Raw genomic sequence first — 11,322 nt, forward strand, 5'->3', positions numbered from 1 at the left:
TCTTCTATCAATTTGCAGGGACCTAAGGGATTAATCCAAAGCCCCTCACCAAAATTCAGAATTTTTGGACATATATAAAATATATAACATATATATATCCAATGCAAATAATTATTGCATTAATTCCAAATGGCCAAGATAAATATTTATGAGCTCCTAAAAATATTGGTTTGAGATTTACCTATGACCAATATTTTCAGAGAGCAACATGAACATTTTCTTGGACCTTTTTGGAGAAATTTTTATTTGGGTCATTCCAGAAATGATTTCTGAGGGTTTCACAAATCCCCATTTCAAATTTAACTGAAATTTAAACATGATGCACACATGAAGGCTAGTCTAGGTCATACCATAACTAGGGATGTGACATTACGTTTCCATTTGTCGACAATGTTTGTACATTAAACTACTCTTCCTGTGAATCAGCCATTTGGGTGGGAGTTGAAAAATCTGGAGTGAAAACAAGGCCTTCAGCGCAGACAGTGCTACCTGTCGAAGGAGATCTCTTGTTGGGTTCCGATAGCTCCTCAGAGGTGGATTCAGAGACAGATGACCAGTCCTATTCCCCCACCGAGGTGTATGCTCTAACTTGGCACGGTTATACTGCTCATATCATGCATATGGTGTCTTGCATTGCATAGATTAGACATCATATACACAATATTCAACACCATGTTCTTAGTTCAGACATCATATCTAATGCCCTCTGTTTAGCATATAAATCACATATGTGAATTAAATGATGAGATCCTGATTACTTAGATAACATGTAGGTGAATTATGTCATGCGGTCTTATTTAGTTATTCATCATATCTTTGAATTATGTTATGCTATGCTATCCAGTTTAGATAGACATCATATATGTGAAATTATGTCATGCTATCCGTTTTAGTTAAACAATATACATGTCAACTATTTCATGCCCTCTTTTTTCCACACTATCTATTGCATCTGTCTCTCATACAATGTGTGTACATTCAACTATATTTCCTGTTTATCAGCCATTTGAATTGGAGCGGGTGATGCCAGCATCTAGTGGACTAAAAACACGGTCTTCAAATAAAACAGTGCTACCTCTTCGTGGAGATAGCACCCCGGTTGTACATGCACGAGAACCAGCCCTACCACACATAACCCAAACTCCCGCAGATTGTACCCCTACTGCGATGGACAGAGAACCAGCTTCACCCAATCTAACCCCAACACCAGCAGATAGTAACCCAGTTCCTGTGGACACAGCACCATCAGCACCACAGAGCTCCCAAACAAGAGCAGTTAGTAAGGCAGCTCCAGTGCCCAAAGGGCCAGTACTACCACGGCGAACCCCAACTCCACCAGTTAGTACGCCTATTCCTGTGGAGGAAGCACAACTAGCTAGTCGTAGTTTAGCATCTATCGCATTTGATGTTGTTAAATCGTATGTGCGTATCTTCCCATCTTGGAAATACTATACTGAAGATGAAGGAAAATACCAGTTGCAGGTGTTTGTCCAGGAGTTATGTGTAAGTAATGTTATTCATGGCAATTACTTTGCTTTGTCCCATACATCCTACCTCCATGATGGTTATAATACAACAAATTTTCCCATTTTTCTCTATAGAGAAGGACCGATTTGGAAACTCAGGATGAGGTAACCTGTGCTAACACCTCTGCTATCTTCAGGAATGCTTGGTGGCAGTATCGGAATTACCTGAAGAAAACGTACTTCACCGGCAAAGAAACTCATCAAATTCCCTTACGTTCTCCTGAGACACATTTACTGGACGATGACTGGGAATGCCTTGTTCTGTACTGGTCCCGAACCAAGAATGTGGTAAGGTCTATGAGCTCATTTTCTATTTTTAAGTACTATATTCATGCGTCTTACTGTACTCTATTCATGTAGAACAAGTGCCTAACCCTGAAGAACAACTGTTCTAATTTAAGATTCCATTGCTATCAGAGTTCAAAAAAGCGCTAGGCGTTAATTGTGCGTTTTGCCACCGCCTTGTGCTTTACTGACCAAAGCGCATGCTTATGCGCAGTTATGCACAGATTAAGCGTAGTTATGCGCAATGCGTTTCGCAAGCGCCTAGAGCCTAGGAGCGCTTAAGCGCTCGCTTAGGCGCGCCTTTTTAACTATGATTGCTATCGTGCATACTACTTTGCTCTTGTATCACTGTATTTACTCATACAAACCTATTTTTAAATTGAAGGATCCAATCGAAACTTCAATGGCACAGCAGGTATGTTCACGCATGTTTCTTTAACAGGCTTGCTCTTATAAATAGCTCTGTTGATTTCAGTTTCAATAGTGTATACAGTTGACTTCTCATATCATGCACATTACTAGCATCTCAAGAGAGCCAATAGTGTTGTTGTACATGTAGACCCGTGGTACCCATCTGAAATCTTGTTGTGCCGTGTAGTTTCCCACGCTTTGTATTCTTTCACTGCTGCTTTGTCTTGAACTGATATGATTTGAACCGTGTCTCTTTTTTGATTTGGCAAGACAATGCAGTGACCATAGGACATAGTTATATGTTTGTTTGATGCTTTTATTATGTACTAGTACTTGGCAATAAAAGACTTGGTAGTTTAATCCTGTCCACCTTACTAATGAACTGGTTCACCGAAATAAGTTCCATATACTAGTACATGGTAAACTGTTATGTGTCTGCTTGTTTATTCTTTTAGAATGCTGACAGAATATTGGGGAAGAGTGCCTTATTAAGCAATGGTAAAGGAAGTAATGCAGATAAGGTTCAGGATAGTGACACATCCTTGTTGGTCTCCAACAAAGCTGATAAAACAGCTAAGGAAGACTATCTCGAAGACAGTGAGACAACCCCAAAGTCCTGTCTTGGTTTAGTGTTGGAGTTACTGGCCACTACCGCTTGCACAAGCCATTCAAACTCACTGTCTGAATCAGTTCGGTTTCTTGAGTCTCAACTACAAGCTGAAAGACATCGATCAGTTGTGCTGCGACAAGAAGCGGAAGGACTGCGGAAGTCCTTGGAGCATTCAGATGCATACTTTCTGGTGCAACAGCAAGCGTTGGAGGATTTTAGCGCCAAACAGGACAAAGCTAATAAGCTTGCAAAGCTTATTGCCAGCATGGTGGATACCATGTTTCTTGAGCTCTTCTGAAGTTGTTTCAGTTATGCTCTTGTTTTGCTGCCGTGTTTATTTGCACTGGTGGCCAATTTTGACGGCCAGTGTATGTAATATGCTGCTTTGTTCCCTATATTTGCACTGGTGGCAAACTTTGATGCCCAGTGGATGTAATATGTGTAATAGCGGTAATAGGCTAGCGTTAATTGCTTGCTTATTTATTTCCTTATTGTCTTGTTTAGTTGTTTGCTTGTAGTCATTGCAGTTATTTTTCTCTGTTTTTCTAGTGGCTACAATAACCTATTTTTGGAAACTAGGCCAAAATAATCATGACAACACACGGACTTTTGTAACCATGGGCCTCCTGCGGGTCGTATGATCCACGGGCCTTCTATGGGCCATAGGATCCATTGGCCTTCTATACGGGATGTAGGATACATGGGCCTTCTACGGGCCGTACGATCCATGGCCCTTTTACGGGCCGTAGGATCCATGGGCCTTCTACAGGGCGTATCATCATTTCGCCAATCATGGGCCGTACTATTCGTGGACAATAATGGGCCGTTTATTGGCCGTATTTGATAACTCTACGAAAACAGCCCAACGGGTTTTTTTGGACATGAAAACGGCCCAACGTATTAACGGGCCACAAACGGGCCGACTGTAACCATGGGCTGAATTTGGCCCACAAGCAGACAATGATAGTAACGGGCCGTAAGTAACCGAATGCTGGAAATGAGCCCAAGAATAAATGGGCCCTAAGAAGGCCGAAAGATATCATGGGCTGGAAACAGCCCAACGGAATAATGGGCCGTTAATGGGTATAAAGTGATACACTATTCATTACGGGCCAGTTTTACCACGGGCCGTTAAGGGGCCGAGGGTTACTAAGGGCCTCATATGGGCCGAAAGACGTCATGGGCCATACATGGGCCGGAAGTTAAAACGGGCTGGAATTATATTGGACGGCCCAGATGACGCTACTGGGCCTAATTCGGATAGGCCGTAAACGGGCCCTAGGATAGCGGGCTGTAAATGGGCTATATGCGAACAGGCCGTTAACAGGCTTGCCGTGGGCCAGCCCGCCACCTTTCAACCAAGTCACACGGGCCGGCCTTTTCACAGGAATGGGCCTCTGTTGGTGAGGGACTCCTGGACTGAGGGGTCCTCGGGCATCCGGCCTGTTATCCATTGGGTCGGACTGATGGGCTGTGAAGACATCAAGACCGAAGACTATACCCGTTTCCGGATTGGACTCTACTTGGCGTGGAAGGCAAGCTTGGCAACCGACTATGTAGATTCCCTCTGATGTAACCGACTCCGTGTAACCCAAGATCTATCCGGTGTCTATATAAACCGGAGAGCGTAGTCCGGATAGATATATACACATTACCATAGTCATACAGGCTAGACTTCCAGGGTTTAGCCATTACGATCTCGTGGTAGATCAACTCTTGTAATACTCATATTCATCACGATCAATCAAGCAGGAAGTAGGGTATTACCTCCATAGAGAGGGCCCGAACCTGGGTAAACATCGTGTCCCCCGTCTCCTGTTGCCATCGATCCTAGACGCACAGTTCGGGACCCCCTACCCGAGATCCGCCGGTTTTGACACCGACATTGGTCATTGAGAGTTCCACTGTGCCGTCGATGAAAGGTTCGATGGCCCCTTCGATCGTCAGTAATGACGTTCTCCAGGGAGAAACCTTCCTCCCCGGACAGATCTTCGTATTCGGCGGCTTCGTACTGCGGGCCAACTCACTTGGCCACCTGGAGCAGATCGATAGCTACGCCCCTGGCCATCAGGTCAGATTTGGAAGCTTGAACTACATCATGGACATCCGTGGAGACTTGATCTTCAATGGATTCAAAACCACGGCCACCGCTCCCCTTCGCCCCGATGAACATGGCCTAAACCTGTCATCGGGCCCCATCCAGGAGATAGCTCCTGCAACAACTCCGGCCTTAGATCTGGAGCAGATCAAGTCGACCGAAGATGGGAAGCTCAACCCCGTCGCGGAGGCTGCTGATCCCGCGGCATTGGAGCCGGACACAAATTTTACTTCATATAACATCTGCATCAACGGAGCCCCGGACTCGTTTCCGGTGACAAGTTCCAAACCCTGCGAGTCCGCGGATACCGAACTCAATCGGTTATCGATCTTCAGGTTCAGCGCCGCAGACGTCTTCCAACACTCGCCCATGAGCGACGTACTAAACTCACTAAAAGACCTATCCCTGGCAGATGACTCGCCGCCGAACTATGTTCGGTTCGAACTTGCGGCGGGTGATGGAGAATTTTGCTTCCCACCCGCCACCCACTTCATAGCCACTGTCGAAGACCCAACCAACACACTTGACCCTGGCTCCGAAGACATCGATGGTATGGACGACGATGAGGGGCAAGGCCAGAACTCACTACCCGCTAGACGCGGGCTGGCCACTTCATGGTACGACGTGTGTGTGGTAGACACACCCAACGATGCTCTCGACGATGACAAGGCAGACCCAGTCGAGGATAAACCCCCTGGTACATAGTCGGAAAACCGGCGCGTCCTAAGCCGCCCTAAGTCACGTCGCTCAAGAGAAAACAATACCAGCACCGAAGAAGATAACACTCTGGACAATGAAGACCCTGTTGAGGTAGGATCCGGACAGGAGGAACAGGAAGGCGGGCAAGACAGCCATGATGAACAGGCCACATATGGAGATTCAGAGGATAGCAATTATCTCCCACTCTCCGAGGAAGAGGAGATCCTCGGCAACGAGGATTTTATCGTGCCTAAGGAACCTCTCGAGCAGGGGCGCTTTAAACGCCGGCTCATAGCCACTGCAAGGAGCCTAAGGAAGAAGCAGCTGCAGCTTCAAGTGAGCCAAGATTTGCTCAATGATAGATGGACCGAGGTTTTGGCCGCCGAAGAATACGGCCTTAGCAGCCCAGACAAAAGCCACCCCAAGAGTAGGTGGCTCCCTCAATACGATGGCAGGGCGTTGGAGCCCACACCACCATCGAATAATGCGGCAGGCCGACCACAGTTCGGTCCGGATAAAGCAGCAGCCCAAGCAGAGCACCATACCAACCCATCCGGCCATCAAAACAAGAACAAAACAGCTCGGGGGAATACTCGCGACATCCAACAAGACCTGGAGGGTAGAACAGCACACACAAAACCGATATACAGATCGCGGGGACATGCCCCGACCGGTGATGATGGTTACCGATTCGGAGACAACAGAGCTGACCATGCCCGGTCCGAACACCGCAAACGGAGTTCGCCGGAGGTGCTTCATAGTGTGGCCCAACATAGAGGAGCCGCACACCCTCTCTGCTTCACTGACGAGGTAATGGAGCATGAATTTCCAGACGGGTTTAAACCCATTAACATCGAGTCATACGATGGAACAACAGATCCCGCGGTATGGATTGAGGATTACCTCCTCCATATTCACATGGCTCCCGGGGACGACCTTCATGCCATTAAATACCTACCTCTTAAGCTCAAAGGGCCAGCTCAGTACTGGCTAAATAGTTTGCCAGAAAATTCTATTGGCAACTGGGAAGATTTGGAAGACGCCTTTCGAGACAACTTCAAGGAACATATGTTCGGCTGCTAGATGCCGATGACTTGAATCATATTGTCCAGGAGCCCGGCGAGTCAGCCAGGGAGCTCTGGACTAGGTTATTAGTCACAAAGAACCAAATTGTCGACTGTCCGAACGCAGAAGCCCTCGCGGCCTTCAAACATAGCGTCCGGGATGAATGGCTAGCGCGTCACCTCGGCCAGGAAGGACCCAAATCCATGACAGCCCTTACTACTCTAATGACTCGCTTCTGCGCGGGAGAAGACAACTGGCTCACTCGTAAAAGCAACAGCGCCAGCGACCCGGGCACTTCCGAAATCTAAGACGACAACGGTAAGCCACGACGAACCAAACACAACAGTCGCAATAATACAGAAAGATTACGTGACACATCGATCAATGCCGGATTTCACAATCCAAAACCCGGTCAACGGAAGAAGCCACTAAAGGCAGACAAGGATGGACCATCCACCCTGGACCGGATATTGGACCGACCTTGTCAGATTCACGGTCACCCTGATATGCCAGCTAATCATACCAACAAAAACTGTTGGGTCCTCAAGCAGGCAGGCAAGCTTAACGCCAATCACAAGGGGAGGAGGCCACCAGGCGATAAAGACGACGGAGCGGCTCGCCAGCCGAACACCAGGGGCCAGAAAAAGTTTCCCTCAGAAGTTCGATCACTCCCGGAATGAAAAGAGCAGTTCGGTTTCCGCCACCCACCTGACATGCTGGCAAGATTTACACCACGCGTACAACACTACGCACTCAAGATACCATGGGCATCGGCGGAAGCACAATACGGACAACCCTGCAAGCATTCCCGTAACATTTTTATCTGTTTTTCTTATTTTTCTGTATCATCTCTTAAGAACAGGTGACCAACACGACAGCATCTACAACGGACTCTATCGGAGTTCGGATCCGTACACTCACCTAAGGGGCTACTTCCGTTAAGGATTCCCCTCCCCGAGGACGGGCGGCGCAGACGTGCGACAGGAGGTCCAAAATAACTTTTTGTAGACCGCACACTTTATTCCGAGCCTGTACTATGCCCTTTTTCCTTTGTTCCCGACCCCGAGCATGTCAAATAGCCGGGTTTGTGGTTTCTTTTATATATATATACATAAATTCATCATTGGCATATTGCTCCGCTCACAGTAAACCTCGTCCGAACTAATCTTTCATACTCTTTCAACAATGAGTACGGCCTCAACGGCTGCTTTACAGATGCACCTCAGCATACCCTGCCAGGGGCTCGGTATGGGAACGAATGAGTTGCCAGCAAAAGTCCAAACAGCTCTATAGCGTACTTCGGCGTCGCAAGTTTGGCCTTATATGCATCAGCTCCGAATCATTGTCTTGGGCCAATAGTTGGGTTGCCCGGCTCCTGTGCTTGCTACCCTACGTTCCGCTCTATCGGCTAGGGTAGTAAAGGGAGAACTACTGCGATTGTGCCCTGGTCTAAACCGGATGAGCACCTCAGTAGAGAAAGCCGAAAACTGACTGTCATGATGCGGCGAGAGCTGGTCAACCACTTGACGACTTCTTGGAATCCTTAGCGATTCTCCATGTCACACGAGGGATCTTTTTCAGATCAAATATGTAAGGCACTATACGCCGCATACATACCAGGGGCTATGTCGTAGTCCCACCATAAAACTCCTATGGCTAAGTGAAAGTGTTAACGCCTTATAGTCCGATTGCCTGGTTCGGTGCATTATCACCTCCTTCACGGACCAAGACGTTGGATAAAGAGTGATTAAATGCTTTTCCGAACACCCCCGTACTTCCTACGAGGGGGCTGAAGCCGACGACTGGAAAACTTTCAGATTATATTAAACGGCCGCACAAGAGGAATTCAAGCTTTTGAGCAAAAATATAAAAATAGGTCAATTATAAAATTGTCTTTTACAATTCTAATACACCTCACTCGAACATTATGTTCTTCGAGCATTGACCCTCTATCAGGAGGGTAGCTTCCAGGACGTCTTCAAAATAATGCTCCGGCTCACTACGGTCCTTGCCCTTGGGCGGACTCTTCGCCGCAACATCGACGGCCTTCATCTTCCCCCAGAACGTCTTGACTCGGGCAAAGGCCATCCGTGCACCTTCAATGCACGCCGATCGCTTCGCAGCATCGATACGCAGCACCGCATCAACAAGACGCCGCACCAGGCCAAAGTAGCTCTTTGGAACAGGCTCATTCGGCCACAACCGGATTATGACGTTCTTCATGGCGTCGCCAGATATCCTCTGAAGCTCGGCCCATTGGGACATCTGTTCATTTAGCAACAGAGGGCGCTTTGATGCGCCAAATTGTGACCAGAAAAGCTTCTCCGCTGCATACCCCTCTTGTGCTTGGTAAAATTGCGCCGCATCGGAAGAACTCTTCGGCAAGTCCAAAAATTCAGCCGGAGAACTCTAGACCTGGTTCAGCTGAGCATAGTCCGGATCGCCAAACTTAGCTTGAAACAAAAAGGGCTTACCGGCCGCTATCTCCTTAGCCTGCCGAATCTCTTCACGAGCTGCCCTAGATTCAGACCGAGCTTCACTCGCCTCTCGTATGGCCTTATCAAGTTCAGCCATTTTGGCTTTATTCTCCTTCCCAAGGTACTCACAGCGGCTAGTAGTATTCTTCAAGTCAAGCGCTAGTGCGGATATTTTCTCCTCATTTTGGCGCCGAGCTGCTTGTTCGGCTCTTAGATCAGCTGATGCCTTCTCGGCAGCCGCATCACTACACCGGTCCTGCTCCTTGGCCCGGCCTAGCTCCGCCCGAAGAGCTTCAACGGCGGCAGCACCATCTGCACTCGTGCACATTTCATATAAACTCTTTTTGGCGTCAGTCCTAAATAACAAACACATTGGTGTAAGGAATGCTCGAAATACATTCCTTTGCGAGTCGTCAAGACGCCTGTTGATCAATGCAATGTCATCTTCCGCAATATCCAGCTTTCGCTGCAGTTCGGCCACTTCCGTATTTTGGGTAGCCGCAGGAGGAGAGACAGCCTGTAGTCCAAGTTAAATCAAGGTTAGTACCTGAGCATATCTTTTTGATCCTCCGATCGCTTCCTTCGGAAGGCAACCCGAGTCTCAGGGGCTACCTCATATACAACAGGTGCATTCTGACAATATTATTCAATCGGGAAAACTACATCACAAACCTCAAAACCTCTTAGAAGGCTCGAGAAGGCCTCTTTCAATCCGCTCTTCACGGATAGAACCCTTTCGACCACCGTAACCATCAAGGCACGGTGCTCCTCTGAAATGGACGCTTGTCGCAGCATGTCCGTCAGCATTTCCAGCGCTCCGGGGTCTTCGGAAACCGCTGCCGAAGTATGGCATTCCTTTGAAGGAATCCATTTACTCGCCTCCAGAATCGTCTCCGGCTGTAAACCGGACGGTTCGGGGCCATCATTCTTGATCCCCGAATCCTGAGTGACAGAGGCACCACCTTCGGGTAACGCCTTCTTCGTTACCTGCACTAATTGACGATCGGGAGGAGCCCTTCGGGACAACACATCGGTATCATCCCCCCTGTTGGATGAGGAGGCCGGAGAAGACGTGTCACTCTCCATCATCTCCGGAAGAAGGTCTCCCGAGGAGGAGGACGATTGAGAAACACCAGGCGTTAACCTGCGTGGATGTACATATGTCGGATGATTACTTCACTAATAGGAAAAGAATGAGGTACGTTTAAAAGTGCCCCAGCTTCACTTACGGTTTGGCCAGAGGTTCGTCCTCGTCACAAAGCCCTACGGCAGCATCGCTCGCCTGGCCCAAACCCCCCGACGATGGCATTTTTCCTCTCTTGGAAGGCTTCCCCTCCTGATCTTCGGAAGGGGCCCTCTTTTTTCCATGGAGGGTTTCCTCTACACCTTTGCCCTTGGACAAAGGGGTTTCGGTTTCCCCGAACACAGCGTTTGATTCATCCTCAGGGCGAGTATCACCTCTGGGCTACCTGCTCTCGCCCCCCTCTGTGGACACCAGGTACGGTGTCGGAATCAGCATTCTCGTCAGCAGGGCGGTCGCAGAGTCTTCGGGAAGGGGCGCCGGACACCAGATTAACACCGCTTTCTTTATCCAGTCCTGTATAGGGACGGATTGTTCAGTATCTTGCAAGAGATGCTTGAATGAAGGTGTTCAGAGATTGAATACTTACCGCCGTGTCTGGATGATTGCAGTCAAGGCCAACATCTTCGGTCGTGTCCGGCCATTGCTCTCTTTCCCCGAAATACAATTTCCACATTCCTTCGTGCGTGGTGCCGAAGAAGTGCTGAAGAGTCCGCCGCCCTTCTGGATTAAACTCCCACATACGGAGAGGCCGCCGCTGACATGGCAGGGTCCGGCAGACTAGAATTACTTGAACGACGTTGACAAGATTGATGCCCTTCTCGATAAGGCTTCGGATGCGACTTTGCAGAGTCTGCACTTCATTGACGGATCCCCAGTCCAATCCCTTACTGATCCATGAAGCAAGCTGAGTTGGAGGGCCGGGTCGGAACGCAGGCGTAGTCGCCCACTTGGAGCCTCTTGGCTCGTTGATGTAAAACCACCCCTGCTGCCATAGGTCGGAGGAATTGGCGAAAGATCCTTCAAACCAATCCGCGCTAGCAAGCTTGCCTATTATGACGCTGCCGCAC

This window comes from Triticum aestivum, chromosome 6D (genome assembly GCF_018294505.1).
Source record: "Triticum aestivum cultivar Chinese Spring chromosome 6D, IWGSC CS RefSeq v2.1, whole genome shotgun sequence".
NCBI lineage: Eukaryota > Viridiplantae > Streptophyta > Magnoliopsida > Poales > Poaceae > Triticum > Triticum aestivum.